Genomic DNA, 21,680 nt, shown 5'->3' on the forward strand with positions numbered 1-21,680 from the left:
TTGTGTTGATTTTTGTGTGTTTTTCGACTTTTTGGGGTGTATAACTGATGTTCCTCTGTCTTCCATTGCTTTTAGGTGCACAAGAGAACCACCAGTGCCAGGAAGAAGTCCTGCAGTGGTGTGTGCAGCATAACGTCATGCGACATCACGTGTGGCCACAGACAAGACAACTCTGCAACGCGTGCAACTGCGGCCTGCTGTTCTGACATCTGAAGAAGATGGCCCCAAAAAAGTTCCCCGTAGCTCCTCTAGCAAGAAAGTTGCCAGTAAGGAGCAGAAGAAGCAAGTGACGCCCCTTACCAAGGAGACTGGTGTGCCGCCCGCCACATTTTTTTGGGAATAAAAAAAAGTACGCCTGCAGCAGCAGCGGGATCTGCTGGGGACCAAGCTGGGAGCAGCACCCCTGCTCCATTGGGCTCAGTGCCACCACGCCAACTTAAGTCCAAGCCCTTAAGTGCTGCAGAGGCAGCCAGTCTAGTTGTTCAGTCACCCTCGACCAGTGATGTGGTGCATCGCAGGTTGTTGTAACTCATCTGACGAGTGTTCAACAACCACAGCCGCAACAACAACCACATGTGCAAGTACAAGCCCAAGTACATGTGGAAGGAGAGGCAGCGCAAGGAGATGCGCAAGCAGAGGTACATGGAGCGGCACAAGTGCCCACAATTAAGCGTGAGCGCAAAATCCGTTCCGCTCGCGGATTTCGCAGCTTTTCGGTAAATCCGCAATCCGCGAACTCCCGCGAATTTACCGAAAATCCGCGAATCTGCGAGCGGCGGATCCGGGGGGCAAAAGTTCAAGCCTTCAAGCTTGAAGTTGTAACTATTTTAGGATGGCGCCGGCAAGCTGCCAGCTCCATCCTAAAATAGTTACTAAGTTAGCTTCAGTTAGCTTCAACAGGAAGCACTAATAGATAAAATAAAGCAGGTGCTCGAGCACCTGCTTTACTTTATCTATTAGTGATTCCTGATGAAGCTAATTTAGTAACTATTTTAGGATGGCGCTGGCAACTTGCCGGCGCCATCCTAAAATAGTTACAGGATGATGGATAGACAGCTCATTCAAGGGACCCCTGCGCAAATCGGTGCGATTGCATAGTAACACCCGCTGGAACTAGTTGAAGCTCAAATTCAGTGACTCATTCATCAGCCCAAAAGCAATCATGAGCGTCGTCGAGGCTGGGCAGGTGTGCCTTCTTCCCAAATCTACCGTCGAAAATCAGCTGTGATGCTGGATAGAGGCCTTTGTATCCTTGACTTTCACGAGCGCAATCCTTGTGCTGTTCCTGTGACCAGGAGATTCTTTCTCTTCATCTGCTGCTCTGATCGGTCTCTGACCCTTTATACACACAAGAGGCACTTGAACTCGCACAGAAGACCCCCCCATTTAAATCCGCAAGATCGTGAATCCGCGAAATCCGCTCATGCTTACCCACAATAGTTGTTCCTCCTGAAGTAGGGGCACATCAGGAAATCGACGTTCAAGCCGAGGTATCGTTTGAGGAAGCCACTCCTCCTGATCATTCATTGTCTTCCACATCCCTAGCAAGAAAAAAATCAAGGATGGTGTCTACATCTTCTTCAGCCCCCTTCCTTCTGACGATAAGGATCCAACTTGGGAACCACCACTGCCGTCTGAGAGTGAGGCACACCATGATCTGAAAAAGGTAGCTAAGTGTAAAAGGAAGGTCCCCGAAAGTCTCACAGTTATGGGGAGTGATGATGATGCTGAAGAAGTGGTGTATACTACTCCTGCTGATGAAGACTCTCACGATGACGACGCAGTAATCATACACGCCACTCCAGCCTCATCGGGCATGCAGCAAACAGACATTTTTACCCTAGTCCGAAAAGCTGCTGAGTGTGATGTTGTCGATGAGGAGGCAATGGGACCACCATCATTGGAGTTAACTAGTACACCACCAACTACAGCTTCCATATTTTCTCGCCAGAAGAGACCTCCATCCACCTCGACCTCCATTTCCTCAATTAGTGGTGCTGCAAGTGCACAACGAAGTAAAGTTCGGCAACACACATCCTCCACTTCATCTGGCATTAGCAGCTTGACCAGTATCGCCTACTCCGCCCCCCACAGACATTTGAAGTCCGCAGTTTGGAATTTCTTTAATGTTTGCACAGCAAGGAAAAACATAGCCATTTGTAGCATTTGTAAGCTTGCAGTTAGTCGTGGTAAGCTTGGTGCCAACTATGGTACCGGAGGCCAGAGAGGTCATCTTGAGAGACAGCACACTAGCCAATGGCATGCGCATCTAAAGGAGATCATGGAAGCCCGAATTGCAAGTCAACAAACTCTATCCGTTGATGTTTCATCTGATGATGACGAGGAGGAAGAAGCATCAAACACTTCACTTACATCCAGTACCCCTGTCAGCAGCACACCCCCTGTGAGCCACACTAAGAGTGTGGGAGAGAGTGAGACACCAATGCGAAAAAGTTCATCATCACCGAGCGTAACTGGGTCGAAGAAGTCATCATCATCATCATCCCATAAAATCATGGTCCAGCCCACCATTAGAAGCATGTTGTTTTCAGATGCGCCATTTGAACGCAACCACCCAATGACGCGTCTGTATAACACTAAGCTGGCTAAAATGCTAGATCTGGACTTTCTCCTTTTTTCTTTTGTGGAAGGGGTTGGTTTTCTTGAATTAGTGGCAACGCTCTGCCCTAAATTAAAGGTTCCTAGCCGGTTCTATTTTGCCAGAGTTGCGGTTCCAGCACTACATGAAGATGTGCTGGAGGTGATTGGGGCAGCTTTGCAGAAGAGTACTGTTTACACTATACATCTGACAACAGACATGTGGACCAGTGGCGCAGGCACTGATTACATGTGCATCACTGCACACTGGGTCTATTTTTCAAGAGTTACAGCAAAGCTAAGGGCAGGTGTTGACCCGGACAACGTTTTTAAAGCTGCTCGGAAACATGCAACACTTGCCATGTTTGGCATGGAGACAAGTCATACAGGAGAAAACATTTTGCAGGAGTTTAACACAAAGGTCTTTCAATTGCGGTCCCCAAAAAAACGCAAGATTGGTTATGTTTCCACGGATAATGGCGCCAATGTAGTTAAGGCCATGGATATGGGTAACTATTTCAGAGTGTCGTGTTTGGCGCACTGTATAAACCTGGTTGTTAAAAAATTCTTGAGTGAAGAAAGTCCAGTATGCAAGTTACTGACCACCTGCCGATGAATGTGCACACATTTCATAGGTTGAAAAAGGTCTATAGCCAAGTACTCAAATCTCATAAAAACAATGTGATATTTCTAATGGTAAGTTTCCAGTGTTTTAAGTGAAAAAGGTCACCAACAGAGCCAATTTAGAAACAGATTATTTCATTTATTTATTGTTGAAATTAGTTCCAAAAATATATATATCTTTTTTAGTAATATTTTTGTTGTTTATAAAAATTATTTTTTTTCCTTTCTTTTTGTGTAACAGTTAGTTAAATCGTTGATAATTGATATACATTCATTCTACAATTATTTTTAACACACAGTGAATAGAAAGAGACAAAAGATGTTAGCAATACGGCAAGGTGGATCACGACGCGCGTTTCGGCCAAGTAGCCTTCTTCAGGTGGCCGTGTATTGCTTTGGGGGCTATTCTAACGGTCTTCGAATAGCCACACTTTGCTAATTGACGCGTTTTCTATTTCAGTTTAAGATTGTGTACCTATGGTATCACGATACTGCCAGATTATATGGAAATAGCCGTCCCAACGATGAGTGTCCAGGTAGAAAGCTGATTTTATAATTTATTCGCTTCTCAGATTATCTTGGGTTGCTGATAGCTTCTCTTTATGAGTAATTTGCTGGAAGGAGTAGCTTTCAGGTAGTTTATACTTAGGGGTTGCTTTGTTTAGCGACGATATTCTAGGCAGTCGGTAATTCGGATGGACAAGAGGCTCAGTTCTATCTTTTAGGGTCCATTTCTTGGACGATTTACAACGTTGGTGAAGGACAGGAGCCTCTTGGTGTTATTGCCGCATCTCGGCTGGTCTGGCGTGATGTGTAGTAGCTTGCTGAATGCACACATTTCAGCCATTCTTTTAAGGCCCAGAAGCATCTGAGGGGCCTGCTACATGAACGTCGACTGCCAGTGAAAGCACTCATCCAGGAGGTGGCAACACGTTGGAACTCAACCTTCTACATGCTTGAGCGTCTGCATGAGCAGTGTGCGGTAGTCGATCAGTATTTGTTTACACAGGGTACAGCTATGAAGGACCTGAGGATATATGCGGAGCAATGGAAGCTAGTTAAAAGCCTGACAGACATGCTTCGTCCTTTTGAGGTCTTCACACGTGCAGTCAGCAGGGAGGACTGTAATTTGGGAAAAGCTATCCCATTGTTGCGCATGCTAGAGCACCAACTGAAGGCGGTGTCTTCTACGTTTCAAAAAGATGAAGAAAAGCAAGAAGCTTTTGATTTGGCGGAGAAATTATTACAGCGCCTACTTTGTGATGAACGTCTTCAAAAGATCCACACAGAACAGCATTACATTTGTGCTACTATTCTGGATCCACGCTACAAAAAAGCACTGGCAGGCAGAGCATTCTTTCCTTTTGGTGACGCAGAAGTTTCAAAGTACAAACGTTGGCTAGCTCTGTCAGCCATGAGGTTTGAAAGAGAACGGCAGGAAATTGAAGGAAAAGGCAGTACATCAGCATCAGCAGGCCATCCGGAGTCAAAAGAATCCACTTCTGCACCTGTGGCTGTGGCAGAAGTGAGTGATTTTCCCTCTCAGCCGTTAAAGACACCAGCAATCGTATCATCTGCACCAGACACAACTGTAACATTTTGTGAAGAAGAGGATTTTCTAACTCAGCTTGGATTTGCTTCTCAAAAGGTCCTAGCAAAAAGTAACCAAAGTGGAGGAACCGTGGAGAACCTTGAGTCGCAGGACTATCTGAATGACTTAACAGGGGTCTATGTTCATGATGACCCATTGGCGTATTGGCATGGGAGGAAAAAATTGTGGCCAGAGATCTCCAACCTGGCTATAAATTACTTGTCTTGCCCACTCGCAAGCGAGTCTTCTGAACGTGTTTTCAGTGCTGCTGGTGGCATTGTAACTTGCAAAAGGACCCGCCTCTCGCCCAAAAATGTGGAGAGGTTATCAATGATCAAGATGAATCAGCACCTCATACCACCAGATTACAAAGTACGAGAATACACGCCGGAAGAAGACAAGGAGGACACCAACTTAGATGAGGGAATTTCTTCTCTGTTAGGTGACCTACTCCCGCCTGAATTCGCAGAGTATGAGGACGAACTCTTCTTCCCTGACACCGAGCCCTGAAAATGAGCCAATGAATCAATAACTTTCTTTTTCGACCTTATTCACTTTTATTCCTGTGTGTCTGTCTTTCTTTGTTTTGCAAAGTCAATATAAATAAAAACTTTAATCACCTAATCACAAAAACAAGCCCATCAGCAGAACTGTCTTCACTTATTTGCTTATTGATTTGAAGGTGCCGCAGTCTGCATTCCTCAGGTTCACAAGTTCACAAGAACATGCTCCTCTATCTGCCTCCTCCAGACTCCTATTTCCCTCAAAGCAGATGGCTGGATTACGCCCAATGAAGAAAGACTCTGCACTGGTGGGGGTGTTCTACTTCTTTGCAGGTGAGTTGACGGCTCTGGGGCCATTGCTGGCAAGGTCTAATACCGGATAAAAGTGGTTTGGAGAAAATCAGAGTTGAAAAAGTTTTTGCCTTTTTGCTCACTATCATGTTTTCGGGGGCCTTTTTTGGTGGGTTCCTGGTGTTTGGGGGTGGGTTTTGGGGTCTGGGAGCACTGCTGGCACAGTCTAATGTTGATTGCATTTGTTTTCTAGGTCATCCATGGTGGAAAAGTGGAGTTATGACCTAGCTGCACAGCGCGTTTGGACATAAGGCCGAAAAATATTGTAAGTATGAGATTTTCCATGTTTGCTTTTTGCCTGTTTGGCGGTGTTGTGCTTTTTTGTGGGTGGGTTGGCGGGTCTTGGGGCATTGCTAGGAAGGTCTAATACCGGATAAAAGTGGTTTGGCGAAAATCAGACTTGAAAAAGTTTTTGCCTTTTTGCTCACGATCATGTTTTCGTGGGCCTGTTTGGGGGGCTTCCTGGTGTTTGTGGGTGGGTTTTGGGGTCTTGGAGCAACGCTGGGTATGGATACTTTTGATTGCAAGTGGTTTGAAGCACATCCATGGTGGCAAAGGAAAGTTAGGGCCTAGCTGCAGAGCGCGCACAGAGTGATTCTGGAAATTTGCCTGAAAATTTCTAAGTGCCCATTTTTGAAGTTTTGCTTTTTGGCTGTTTGGGGGTCTCCTACTAGTTTCCACCTGGGTTGACGGCTCTGGGGCCATTGCTGGGAAGGTCTAATACCGGATAAAAGTGGTTTGGACAAAATCGGAGGCAAATTTTCTTTGCTTTTTTGCTGACTTGCTTGTCTTTGAGGTGCTGTTTGGGGGGGTTCCGGGTGTTTGTGGGTGGGTTTTGGGGTCTGCGAGCACTGCTGACACAGTCTAATTTTGATTGCATTTGTTTTTCAGGAAATCCTTGGTGGAAAAGGGGAGTTAGGGCCTAGCTGGACAAAATTGAAAGAAGGCCGAAAAGTATGAGATTTTCAATTTTTGCTTTTTGCCTGTTTGGGGGTGTTGTGCTTTTTTGCGGGTGGGTTGGCGGGTCTTGGGACATTGCTGGGAAGGTCTAAAACCGGATAAAAGTTGTTTGGAGAAAATCCATGCTGAAAAGCCTTTTGGCACTTTTTGTAACTTAGGGTTCGTTAGGGTTAGCAATAGCAGCAGTATTGCATGTGTTTCGGGGTGTTCTAGATTTTTGCAACTGAGTTCTGGGGTCTTAGAGCACTTGTGGGAATGTGTAATTTTGGTTGCAAGTGATTTGAAGAAAATCCATCTTGGGAAAGGAGGGATTTGGCCTAGTTAAAGAAAGCGTTTGCCATTATTCTTGACTTAGGGCTCGTTAGGGTTAGCAGTTTTGTATTGCATGTGTTTGGGCGGGGGGCTGTTTGTGGGGGGGTTTGCGAGTCTTGGAGCGATGCTGGGTATGGATACTTTTGCTTGCTTGCAAGTGGTTTGAATACAATCCATGGTGGGTAAGGGGGATTTGGGCATACTTTACTTTCGAAGTACGTTTTGTCACCATTTTTCTACTAGGCCTCGTTTTTTGAGATCTGATTGGGGGTCTTATACATTTTTGCGACTGGGTTTAGTAAGGGTCTGGGAGCACTGCTGGGAAGGTCTAATTTTGTGCTAAAACACAGTTTTTTTTTTTTTTTTGTTTTTTTTTTTTTAAACTCTTTATTCGTGACTGTCACAGGATACCATACATTTCTGTACATTTTCTTATCTCAGCGTACATCAGTCTTTTCCGTTTTCATAACCATTAATTTGTGGGAGCAGTACATTACAGATATAAGTTGCTTGTCAGAGAGCTACACCTAGCTTGAGGGGAAAGATCCGCTAAATTAATTTGCCCATACTTATTTATCCTTCAAAAGGAGACTCAGACAGAGTACGCACTTTCAAAAATATTGTACTGTCTATTAGGAAGCTCAAAGTATGACTTTTTGCACTACACAGCGTACATACCTTATATTTATTTGTAAGTGGTGTTCTAATATCACTTCCTGTTTTTCCATCAATAATTACAGGCCGGGTTTCAGTCTGTGCAATGGGAAAAATAGGATGAAATCAGGCTTCACATTAGCGAGCCGCAATTCAGCATCCGCCAGGCAGGCAGTGGACAGGGTGTCTTCTGGTCACCAACATTGATGGACGGAGCGTCAGCTGGAATGGAGGAGTCCCGCTAATAAGAGGAATGGTTTGATGCATGCAACTTACCAAATTCAACAGGACAACTACAACAACATACAGATACAGTATCCCTTCTTTTCTAATTATCTTTTAAGTAATGTTATTGTTGTGAACTTCTATGAGTGTGACTCTGCATTTCTTTGATCTCTGCTTCTAAATTCATCCCAACAGCCATTCTATAGGTTTTACTTCTGCTATTTTTTAAACCTAATTTAGTGTAAGAAGTGTTTCTCTGATTGCAGAGATAGGCAAGTGAAAACGCTGCAGCCCTGTACTGTCGCATTCTTTCATTCACGGTTGTCGAAAGTACTACTTACTTTTCAGTAACCATGCATGCAGTAGTGCATGCACTTCCTTTATGTCACTTAAAAGATTTATGGTTAGCTTTGTACCCAAAGATTTCTTTATCTTCAATTATTGTTTGTCCATGCTGTGCTTTTTTTTCTTCTCTCAACAAAACATTCCCAAAATCCCCTATTCCCATCCATTTTCCAAACCCTAACCCTCTTCCCCCGGGCTGTGTGGTTTTGATTGATGTGTGACTAAATGACAGCAATAATTCCACACACTTGCTGGGGAGGATAAGGTCATAGCAACAGGCTGGTAAAGGAATCCGAGGATATATTCTATTCTGTACTCAGCTTGACACTCAGTCACTATTGGCAAATGAAAGCAGATTTTCATGTGCGCCATCAACTTGATTGGTCATCAAGAACATCCTCCTCCTTGACGTGGCAAATTATTACGCTGCTGTGTCCTTCACCTTCGGTACTATTTCTTGTAGTAGTAGCCAATGTCAAAGAAATTCAACGCAAGTACTAGTTATACTTTCAATACTTTACCATTTGTTAGGCTACATTGTGGCACTGTTCTAGGGCTAGATGTAGGTAATTTTGATTTACCGATTCTAAAATACCGAATGTTCCCGATTCGGTATTTTAGAATCTGTAAATCTGATGTGGGTAATAATTTGGTATTTTTTACCGAATCGGTATTTGCTATTGAATCCCATTGGCCTTGAAGCCCATAGGATTCAATAGCAAATACCAATTTGGTATTTACAGAATCTGTAAAAATACCGAATTGCAAAGGGGGACAGGGTGTCACTTTGACACCCTGTTGCACCCCTGTAACTGGCTTGTGCGGCATGTGACACACATACATGCCCCTAGGGCATATCTGTGTGCCACATGGCACAGGTGTACATGCACAGATGTGCATGTACACAAGAATTCGTAATTGACCATGCAATTGTATTACATGGTAAATAACGAATTCTAAAGGCCCTGTAGCACTGTTAGAAGTGCTACCTACATAGGAAAATACAGATTCTGTAATTTTACCGATCGGTAAATTTACTGAATCGGTAAAATTTACCAATTCTGTAATTTTACAGAATTGGTAATTTTACCGATTTGGTAAAATTACCGATTCCGTAAAATTACTGAATCTGTATGTTTTCCGTGCCCCTACATACCAATGTCAAAATACCGGTCGGAAACGGCCACAAATCGGTTTTTTCGGCCGATTCCGACCGGTATTTTGACACCTACATCTGGCCTCTAGTGTACTGTCACCTGCTATATTCTCTATCGTACCGTTCTAATGCTACAGTAAGGACAAACAAGGTTTCCTTTTCTTTTTTTTCAGATGCTGCAACTGCCACTGTGTAACACCACAAGTACCACCGCAATGATGACATTTCATCCACCCAGGATTGCCAACCTTAATCGCCATTTCACGTGCAGCCAGCCCTGTGCCTAGCCCTATTTCCAAATACAAATTACAGGTAAGATAAGCGTTTGGGGGGAGGTACTATAATGGAGTATTAGGAGTGACGAGAGACAGACGGTCCTAGGACTATTGAATCCACTTACTCTGTGAGAGGCACTTAGTTTTGAAAACATTTGGGCCATTAGTACTTACACAACTTGAATCAAGATGCCGCTTAAGTTTCTGGACTGTTAAACCCCCACCCACCAGCCTCAAAAGCAGTAAAAAACACGTATGCTAAGATAAAGTTTAAAGTATATTTATATATCCCTAACATAAATAATCTCCAGCAAGACCCAACCCACCCCCCCTCCCGAACCCCAACGAATGTCCCTGAAAACTAAGTCCAAAAAAATAGAAAACCCAACTCCCCATTCCCACCCCCAGAAGTCTTTAAAAAAGGGGCAAGGGACAGTCTCCTCCTACTGCTGGCTGCTGTTGACTTTTTGGGCCAGGTCGGCATGCTCCTTGCGGAGGGGTTTTGGTGTTGAGGAGCTCCTGCTAGAGGTAGGAAACCCTCAGGGAAAGGCAGTGCATCCTTTTTTTGGTACTGCTGTGGGGGGCAGCTGATTTCTTTGCTGCTCGGCGGTGGCGGATGGCTGCGGTACCCCGGCTCCGTACCGCTGGAGACCTGCTGCACTGACTGGCTGATCCAGGGAGCACGGAGGAGGATGCAGGTGTCGCCGTCAATGTTCTTAACGTACTAGTCTGCGTGTCCTCCTCTTCCTAGGCCACCAGCCACCGATATTCGGCGACAGTGGCCTCAAGCCTCCGTTGCCGGGCCCTTTTAGCCAGCTCCTTCCGTGTTGGTTTGGAAGGAGCATCTATATGAAGAAAGAAAGACACAGTCTGTAACCAATGCTCTTTAAGATTAACACAAAATGATTCAGCAGAACGTTGTGTCACAGTAGAACTAGCAACTTGCAGGCGCAGTACATAACTATTGTGGCCAGTATCTATCTAACCTCCCACTTCTTCATCCTTGCTCTAACATTAGTGGGAGTTTAAGGAATCAATTCTATGAACACTATGGACTCACTCCATTAGAGTCAACTATGACAGTACACCAGTCTTATTCTTCTTCTTCTCTCTTCAAAATTGGTACGTTAACTTCTGCAAGCTGTCATAATGCCAGCGCAGTCAACTTGCACCCGAGAAAAACAGACACCCGCCATGATGAGTGAGACAGACTTGCGTTACTGTACCAGTCCAGTACATGCAGGTGGTGATGCTCTTACTTTTCTATTATGGGTGGCACTGAGAATACTTTGTTACAAGGGCTACTGCTTAATTAATTTAACTTTCACTCTACAGTGCCAATGAATACTAGAAAAGGAAAATGAAGAAGATAAATAATCTGATTATCTATCACTGCACATGGTATGTATTTGCTTACATATGGAATGACTTTAGGTGCTTTGCTTTTTATTGAGTGAACAGTGATACATCCACACATGAATGACCAAGTTCTACTAAACTTATTAACAGAGGTAAGTTAGTGGCCATCGTAATAGCCGGATATATGCTGTGCTTGCAATACAAACTACTGCTACTATTCATGGTAGTATTCGGACAAAATTACAACTTCTTTTCCTTGCCTTTCCTACACTGGGACAGACGTGCGGGTGCGGTGTTACATGCTCTTCAAAGTAACACTTAGTTCATCCAGTGACCGTCTACTCTCTCTAGATACACATATGCTATCTAAGAGTCAGAGAGTACCATGATCCAGGCATCCATCCATTCAAACTATATGTCAATCATTCTTCTTCATGTCTCTCATCTGGACAAACCTTACGTTTTTTTCACGGGGAGCACCCTATGTAGTCTGCAATCTCAATAAGTAAGGAATATAAGAGCTTACTGCTGCCCGCCACTACCGTGGCAACCCGCACAGCAGTTTCGTCTGGCACTTGTACCGCCTCCTCCCCTGAAGTCTCCTCCTCCACCTCCACGCTGGGCCCAGCAACAGATGTTCCACCTACAAAGTACATTTAAGAATGTTAGTTAGATGTCATAAACATACACCACTCACTAGTATTTTGTCTGGGAATGAAGAAATGTGAATACAGAAACCAATCTAATAATTTGTGACTGTCTACTCTAAAGTAAAATGTCCCTTTTTCCAAGGAAGGGTGTTGTCTTGCTGCACTTTTTGGCACAACTGATGAATGCTTGCTTTTTAACACGCACCATTTTTCTCATAACAGACAGAAGCTTCACTTCTAAGAACAAATCATCATCATCACCACTAGGACAGAGGGACCAACGATTTAGCACCAAAAAGAAAAATTAAAGTTCAAACCAGGTGAGGGCTCGGCTCGCACACAATAAATGTACGCACTTTTACATTTTTAAACAACCGTACTTTATGTTTTATGACAAGCTTGATTTTAATAAATATTTTTACTTTTAATAAAGCTTTAAAACTTTAATAGACTCTGTGGTTTTTGGTCAAGAGTGAATGAGCAAAAGGTTTTGCAATTTGCAAGCATGAGTCCGTGCCTCTGACACTTCTGGACTCTGACTCCGTACTCTTGTCCTGCGTTGGATAATCATCATTGGGAATCAATAATCGATGAATTCGGGAGCTAAATGACTCTGCCACACTATCTAGTCAGTAAGGAGATTGGGGGTTCTTCAAAGACTGATATCACTGATGTATGTGGAAAGTCTACCTGTGCCTATCATAATTGATAAACAATGCACTATTTAGTGTCCATAGTTCTGTTTGTGCAGATTTGTCCCTGCAACAGTAGTAGTATGGATTGTCCTCCTATCCAAACCAAAAGTAAAGTACTAGTATCTTATTCTTTCTTGGTGGTCATTCACCTTTTTATTGTTGGTAATTGTCAAAGAAGCATAAACATTTAGAAGACTTCAAAAGACATTATAGACAATCCCAGAGGACTATTTAGTTATTGCTGACTAGAATGGGAGTTTCGTTTTACACATTTTGCCAAATGTGCAATCTTAGTTAGCTACACAGACAGACTAATAAGAATAATCTAGTAATACCACAGGGAGTCATAGTCGAGGCAGGATAAGAATTTAGATACAGTCTACAAGAAGATCAAAGACGATTTAGAAAAAATCGAATGAGGAACGCTAGGAAACAATACGTACTCTATATTAAAATTAAAACTTACCCGGGCCAGCAAAGGAGCCCTCGCCTGACCGATCTTGGCCTTGTTCAGCAGCAGCAGCAGCCTCCTCCAATGTCCTCTTGCCCCTGGGGGGAGCTGATGTACAACATGAAAGAAAGAAAGACCAGAAAACATGGATGATATTTGTCAACCAAATCAAACATTTCATAACAACAATAACAAAATATTTTGGCGAAATAGAAAATAGACAACTATTCCATGGGATATATTGACCTATCTCATGTGGTCTACTAAGATATTAGTATTGCTTGATTTGCGGACCGTCAACTTGGAAAGTTATGTAACTCACTAAACAAACTACTAAAAAGGTTCGCCTAGGACTGGCAGGCAGCAGTCCGCAGCACGCGAAGTGACAGACAAAGTCCATCGTGATTTCCAGATCAGCGACAACACTAAAAAGTTTCCTACTACATTAACAAGTCATTAAAATACTCAAACTATCAATCCACCACCACTATTTCTTCTTATTGCCAGGTGTACAAAGGAAGGACTGGACTTGAGTCTGTAGGGGCAGATTAAGAAGCCACTTGCAGCTCTTTTGCTCCATTGTTGCGTGACTTTTGTGACGCAGTGGCAGAACAAAAGAGGCGCCATGGTGCGGCGTATATTAACAACGTGACGCATATGGGAGATGCATCACGTTGTAAAGCCCTGCGCCATCAGGGGGCGTTCCGGCACAAGGGAGGGCATTCCTGCACAGGAACGCATCCTAAAAGTGGCTGAGGGAAATCTACAAGATTTCAATCAGTCACTTTTAGGACAATGATGCGTGACTCAAACCCTGTGCATGCTTGAAGCAGACGTACGGCTTGATGCAGCATTGGGGAGATAGGGCACCCCAGAGCATTGCTGGAGCTGCGCCATCGTTGCGACGCAACTCCAGCAATGCGCCGCCTTTACGGCACAGATGCGTAACGCTTCGGTGACGTTTTGGGCCCATGGTGCGCCGCATTGTAAATACGGCACACCATGGGTGGTGGTGGCGTGGTGCACAATTACTGGCGCATCCCTGCTACTTTGCAGGGATGCGCCGTTAATTAAAAATCTGACCCTTAGTGTCTAGCATTACGCAGTTCTGTAAACTGCACTCATACATAATTTCTCAGGCCAATGGAATGAACAGAAAATCGAAAACAAATAAGCATAGTAGCAACGCTACTGAGAAGGAGAGCAGTGCACCTGAAATGCACAGAAGATTTTGAAATATAATTTACCTACAATGTAATCAGCAGCATTATTGCTCTTAGTAAAAAACAAAAATTTGCAATATAATAACACATAGAGCAGGAGAAAACAGAGTAGTGAAGAAATAGCTACTACTACTCACCTAGCCCGGGGATCTCGAGGCCGAGCAGGTCGATCAAGTCGCGTTCCCAGGCCAGGAGATCCGTCCAACGGTGGGTGGCCTGGTTGTAGGTGCGCCGGACTCGAGAGTGTTGGTACATGGCCTTCTCCCACCGCTTCCGGTGCTCCCGGATCCCGTACCCGCTATCGATCTTGCCGCCTGCCATGATGGTCCTGGGGAGGCGGCGCTGAACATAAAAAACTAGTGCGGCCACCTCCTCCGCGCTAAAGATCTCCCGGGCTGTGACCTGCTCCCCCCTCAAACGCCCGCACGGGAGCCGGGCACGGGGTGCAGGACCCTTCCCCTTCTCAGGATACTTCCCGGCTCCCTTTACACTGGTCTGGGCAGAAAGGAAGGTAAATAAGAAATAAGAAATAGAATAGGGAAGAAGAAAAGAAAAGAGTTTAAAAAAGTAGTTTAAAATTAACCAAAAGTAGCAGAAAACACAAAAATATAGAGCTAGAAAAATAGAGGGATAGATAATAAGTAAAATAGATTAAAAAAAACTTCAAACAAGCAAAGAATGACAGAGATTCAGAGAGGATACAGAAAGCATGCCCAGAACCATAGCAATGAATGAGAAACAAGATGGCCGCGCCCGTTCATGACCGCGGGGGTAAGGTCGCGCGAGATTATCCTCGCGATCACACGCTAACTTATACTAGCGAGCCGCACACTTTGCAAGATTACATATAGTGCCCGGAAACGGAAATACGTCATGCACACAAGATGGCCGCGCCCGTGAACGACCGTGAGGTAACTTCGCGCCATTGCGCTACAAGCGGCTCGCTAAAATGCACAAAACCTTGCGAACTAACACGCCGCAAAAAAACAAATCGCATATTCGCACGAATTCACGGCTTCCGAATTCGATCTCGCGCAAATTCGCGCCCCGCGAATCCCGCAAAATTGCAGAAAACTGAAAGCACTCAGCAGGTGCAAAAGTTCAAACTCATCATTAGTAACCATTCCCTGTAGTGCTTCCTGGTTCAGTTGCCTACTTGCAACTATTCTATGACCCTGCTCTGACCCTCACAGCAGTCTCATAGAATAACTACAAGTAGGCCACAAAGGTCCTGTGAAAAAAAATTGCACTGCAACAGAAAGCTAATTACAGATAAGGAAGCGGGTGCCAGACTGGAAGTTTAAATTCAGTGACACATTAATCAACCCCAAATTATTTCATGTCAGTTGAAGCAGGGCAGGTGTGCTTGCTTTCCCCCCCCCCATAATCTACAGTGATGAACCAGAGGGTGGCAGTGATGTACCAGAGGGTTACATGGGTGAACCAGAGGGTGGCAGTGGTGAAACAGAGGGTGCTGTTAACCTCTGATGATGAACCAGATGTAGAAACAACATAGTCGTGACCGTTGCGAGCGGACAAATAAGTTCGCAATTGCGAACTGGTACAAAACCCTTGTGAACTGGCAGAAACCCTTGCGAACACAAAAAAATGAAAAAATCTGCAAATTCGCGAGAGTTCACGGATTTTGCGGATTGCGAATTCGCAAAATTCGCCCATGCTTAGAGAATTTGATGTAGCCGAGCAACCTCAAGAACGAGCAAGAATAATTGTAAAATCCTATGAAGAACTAGGTAGAGACAGTTTGGATGGTAAACCAGTAAATCCCCAGCTGACTGAAAGTCCCGAAAAGGTCTTTATTAAAAATACTCTCACTGCTCCTAAAAAGAAGTGGGAGAACACTAAAAAAACTTCTAAAGAGAAGCGTTCTCAATCCTGAGGTAGGTCTCCTCAAAAGGAGCCCTCTGAAAGGAGGTATAACCTCAGGAATAGGGATAATTTGAGAAAACCTGATAGATATCAAGATACTGATACACGTTCCTCTCGTACCTTTCAGACTTCATCACAGAAATCGGAAAGAAGAGGACGATCAGAACAAAATTAAGAATGCGTGAAGTCCAAGCACGAACAACACATTCCAAAAATAAGAAAACTCAATTCACCAAAAAGAAGGTAGCAGGTTTAAAAATCAGACATGCAGAGGATCTTGAGGACACAACTCAAGAACTGGGAGTGGGCTCAGATAATGTTAGACAGCGCAGCAGAAGTAAATGTAGCTCGCAAGATCTTGAAGGATCATCTGGAGACAGTGGTCTGAATGAGTACATCCAAGTTGAAACTGCTGATACCAGGGTTAGTGTCCCCGACAATTTATATGAAGTAACAAGGGGCATTACTAGAAAAATAAGAGCGCTCTTTTGGAAGAAGCTCTCTAAGGGTTATGACATTCTTCTAGCTGAACAAGACTGGCCACCTGAATTTGTCAGGGAGTGCCCACATGGTGAAGACATCATTATGCCAGCCTCCTCCAACCATAATCCAATTCATAAAAAATATATATGCCAGAAAATGGGCAGTCGCCCAGGCACCTGTATCATATAAAAATCATGTAGGATGGGATGAGGATTCTCCTCAACATAAAATCCAGTTAAAAACTCAACCAACTGCACAAAGGCAGTATCCAGTTAAGCAAGAAGCTGAAAAACAGGCAAGGCAGATCTTAGATCAACTTGAATACCAAGGGGTGATTGAAACATGCACCTCGTCAATGAACAATTCTTTGTTTCCTGTATCCAAACCAGACAATACATATCGTCTAGTTTTGGATTACAGACATTTAAAATCCTGTTGCTAAATATTTTCTGTTCAAAATGCACACAGTGCAGCACTAATTAATAGCGTTGTGCTTAAAAAATGTAAGACAACATTAGATATTTCTAACAGTTTCTTCTGTCTCAATATTGCACCAGAAAGCAGGTATTTGACCACCTTATCGATCATGGGGACACAGATCAGTTCTGTCGTCTCCCCCAGGGATTCAAGAATAGTCCAGGGTTATTTTCAGCCAGAGTAACAGAGCTACTACAGACGTATGATGATGAAGCATTATCATATGTCGATGACATCTATCTAACAGACAATAACTTGGACCGGCACTTGAACAGGGTGAACACCATAGTACTTGGCTTCGCCTCTGTAGGGTATAAATTCAATTTCAAGAAATCAAGAATTGCCCACCTCAATGTCCTTTTTCTAGAACTTACATTCTAAATTACACAGAAAGGGTTAAAACTCTCTACGAATTAATGAAATCAAGATTTCAAACAATCCAATTGAACTCAAAAACACACATTAATTTTGCGTTCAGTGCAACCAGACATGTTAGCAACAACACATTTACAAACAGGCGTAAATATACGCAACCTAGTAATCTGAATATTTCCAGGGAGATGTGGATTCACAAACTTAACCTTTAATGAAGGAGAAAAAGTACAGATTGCTTATAAATCACACTTGTACACACAAGCAAAAATGAAATTTACTTCTACAGAAAAAATTCTGATAGCAGTTCAAACTGCAGTAGCAAAAGAGAGAGCCCTCGCACAGGGAAACGCATAATGGTTGTTACTCCTGTACCTGCTTTAGAAGCAGTAACAATAGCGAGCATTCCGAATGCAAAGGCTTTACATTCAAAATGGAAATAATGGGTTAATTCTCTTGCTGCAACAAACGTTCAATACGTTTTTGACCCCTATTTGAAATCACAAGAATTTCTACAATACAAATAAGAATGTCCTTTACCCACTGAGATTCTGCCTCTAGAACAGTACGGATGTGTAATTTATACAGACGGACCGGCACAACCCGCAATTGGGGGTAAACAAGCTTATAGTGCTGCGTGTGTGATCGTTAAAGGTCGCTGGCGCGATGGTAAATTCCGACCTATGGTCACAAAAACACAATCTCTCGGAGATTGTACAGCTCAGCGAGCTGAACTACAGGCTTTCAACATGGCCCTCGAAAATACAGATCGCAAATTCCCCACACTCATTGTGTGCGATTCATATTATTGTGTCCAATCTTATAACGAATACTTGCAGAACTGGATTGAAAATGCTTTGGGATCAAGTAGTTCAGTTACGAAAAGAACTACAAAAAGCTCACATGATCCATACACTGAGTCATCAATGTGATGGCGTTGACGTGCAGGGAATTCATTGGCTAATAAAGCCGCGAAGGCAGCTGTGCAAACGGCTTCCGTAGCTGCAATCACTCATTCAAAAACGAAAATAGACAGCAAAATAATGCAAGCTGTCAATGCTTCAAGCAAAGACAGTGGTAAAACATTACCAAAAGGCTTTCCACTCAAATACTGGTATATAACTGATGCAAATAATGTTCCGTTTGCTCGAATCCCTGGAGTGGGGGATAGAGTGATTCCAAACATGGGGCCTCATTTATAAAAAGTGACGCATGGCTGCGTTAAAACAGTGATGCGTCACTTTTCATTGCACGCTCCATGCGACACCAATGATGCGTCATATTTACAGTATGACGCATCATGTCGCAAGGAGTTACAGATACGTCAGTATTTCTGACGTATATGTAGGCACAAAAGTGACGCATTGCTGGAGTGTGTCACAAAAGTGACGCAATTCCAGCAGTGCGTCCTTTCACATGGGGCAAGCCCCATGTGAAAGGGCCTGCGCCAGTCTTACACCTGCTGTGAGGCAGGCGCAAGATTTTGACGCAACGGCGTCCTAAAAGTGACGCAGTAAAATCTCATAGATTTAACTGCGTCACTTCTACGACCTTTCCTTTCGTCAATACGCCCCCCTTGCATACATTATGCTGGCGCAGGTATAATGTGGCGCAGGGGTTTACAAAGTGACGCATCTACCTAGATGCGTGACTTTGTAAATATAGCGCAACAAGGCACATTTTTTACAGCACTGGTACGTCACAAAAAGAGACGTACCGGCGGCGTAAAAGTGACGCACGGCCTCATAAATGAGGCCCTTGGAACAGAAATTAGGACTAATCTTAGCAGCACACGAAGGGCTCACCTCTGCACACACAGGTATTTCTGCTACAGTATTATTATTAAAGTAGCGATACTGGTGGCTGCGCACGAGGAAACAGACCAGAGACTATGTTTTGGAATTTGAAATCTGCCAAGAGATGAAAGTCTCTACAGTGAAATGCCCGGAGCAGACGCCCCTGTTAATTTCAGATAAACCATTAGCTTGCGTTTACATGGATCACTGCGGTCCCTTACGGAGGGATGGTAACTATAAATATATCATGGTCGCAGTGGATTCATGCTCGAGATTCATTTGGATGTGGCCCCAGCGCTCGGCTGCCGCCCGAACTGATATATAAGATTTGCGAGTCTTTATCAGCACATACGCAGTCGGCACAGTATATTCTGACCAGGGTCCTGCGTTTAGCTCAAAAGCTTACAAGGAGGCCATGGCCAATCTGGGCGTTGCATTGCAATATTCTAGTCCATACCATCCTGAGGGAAATTCGGTTGTGGAGAGAAAGAACTGGGACATAAAGCAATCTATAGCAGCTAGGGTACTAGGCTCAGTTGACGGGTGGGTCAAACATCTAATAAGTGTCCAACGTAGTCTTAACAATCTGCCAAGAAGTTCTCTAGGGGGAATCGCTCCATATGAAATCCTTTATGGGACTAGAATAATTGTCCAGGACCTTCATCGTCACAGTTCAGTGGTAGAACAAAAACCTTTTGATATCAAAGACTGCTTGTCTGTTTTACAGGACTTAAATGAAAAAAGAAAAAAATCAAAGCTACGTATTACTGAAGCCAATGACCACTGAAGAAAAATCACCCTTTCCAGCAAGGCCTGCCTGGATTCTAAAAATTGGGGATCTAGTCAGAGAAAAGATCGCAGACCAGAAGGAATTTGGGCCTTCATATAGACAACCAGTACCTGTGCTAGCAATCCACGGATCAAGAACAGTACTACTGCCGCCCCTTGCTGGAAGAAAGGAGAGCAGGTTTGTATCTATCGACCTGGTAAAACCACATCATGTGGCCAATCATAAGTAGTAGGCCGAGTGGACTCCAAAGATGTAGCAGACGCTCGAATCTGGATACAATCCAAGAAGTTCAAACTGAGCGACTGAAAACATTTGAAGACTCTGCAATACAGAATTAAGGACTATACAACTAAGACATGGAAATTGTACCTCTTGAGACCCAAATAACATTTTGTCAAGAAACACCTGTCTACAATGATATAGCATCCGAATATACTAATATGACAAGTGATCCAGTGATTCCAGCGAGTTCATCGAATCCTGAAGCAATCCCTACAATTGACAGACCTGCTTTTAGCTACTTCATTAACTTTGATACGTTTTACGAGGATCCATGTGAACCTGAAACACCGCCAGCTGAAAAATCTTTCAAAAAACAAATAACAGATTTCCTACAACAACTGGAAAAAATATAGCTGGTTTCACCATGGGTTGAAGTATGGATTATCTTAGGTGTACTTTTCCTTCTACGTTGATTCTGGTATTTACCGTGGGAATACTGATCAATGGAAAATATAGTACAAAGGACACAGTAAGAAGAACACCAACTTACTCCTCAAGCCGCATAAATGATCACATCGTGAACAAAGGGACTTGCCAGCAGTAAACATCACAGCCATTCCTATACCAGGTGGTATAGCTTGGGACAGAACTGAATCTGACATTCTTGGTCCAGAAGATTCCACACCAATTCAAGGTTTACTTGAGTGATTTTGTTTCACCCAGCACATTTTCTGATGATTGTGACTTTGAGACTGTTAATAATATGATGTCAGACTTAGAAATATCTGCAAAATTTACAAATCCTGAATACTTAGAAGGTTCATCAGATTATGAACAAATGTACTGTTACAATGACTATGGTCATAATTTCTTGCATAGGTCTGCAAACCCTAGAAATGTTTTTACTTATAACCAATGGGAACATTGTGCAATGCCACCAAAAGGTAGCTCAAAAACATTTTATGTCAAATTTCCATACTTTTCAGGTTTTAATATTTCCAAACAGAATCATTTTACTTTAAAAATGTTAAAAGGACAGGAATTAAAAGTATGTTGACAAATAGAAAGCAAATTTATTCTGCAGCCTTTTATGTTCAGTTGTCTACATTAGGTTTTGACTTTTGAAAAGACACCATTAAGACAAAAACTGTCTGGGACACAAAGGACTGGCAGGTGCAGGGCTTAGAAGCTTTATTTGGAGCCTGCATTATCCCAAAACAAATAATGGTTTTGAATGACACTGTTCAACAGACATCTTGTCTTGGATTAGCTAAGATAAAAGATTTAAACAAACTGTCAGTACCTGGTAAGGGGAGACCTCTCGGTCACCCGGAACGTATGGCTGGGTGCCCCGTCCGCCCGGTAAACCTTTGCAGGTGGGGGGCTTGTCCCCGGCCGGTATGCCCAAAGTGGCGTGGTTGGAGCACGCCCCGCTGCCTAAGAGGGTTGTCCTAACACCCGCCCGGAAGTCCGGGCACTTTTGGGCGGGAGGGGGATGCCGCCCGCCTCCCCGCTGCAAGTTAAAAGGCGCGGGGGTTCAGGCAGGCGTCCTCTTGTTCCTGCTCTCTGAAGGCTGTACCACTCGTCGCTCGTGAGCCCTCAAGGGAACAAGCAGCAGTTTTTTGACCCACCCACCAGCCCCTGTTGCAGAAGTTTGGGAGTAAACGAAGTTGTGATCTGC

This window comes from Lissotriton vulgaris, chromosome 6, assembly GCF_964263255.1.
Source record: "Lissotriton vulgaris chromosome 6, aLisVul1.2, whole genome shotgun sequence".
Lineage (NCBI taxonomy): Eukaryota > Metazoa > Chordata > Amphibia > Caudata > Salamandridae > Lissotriton > Lissotriton vulgaris.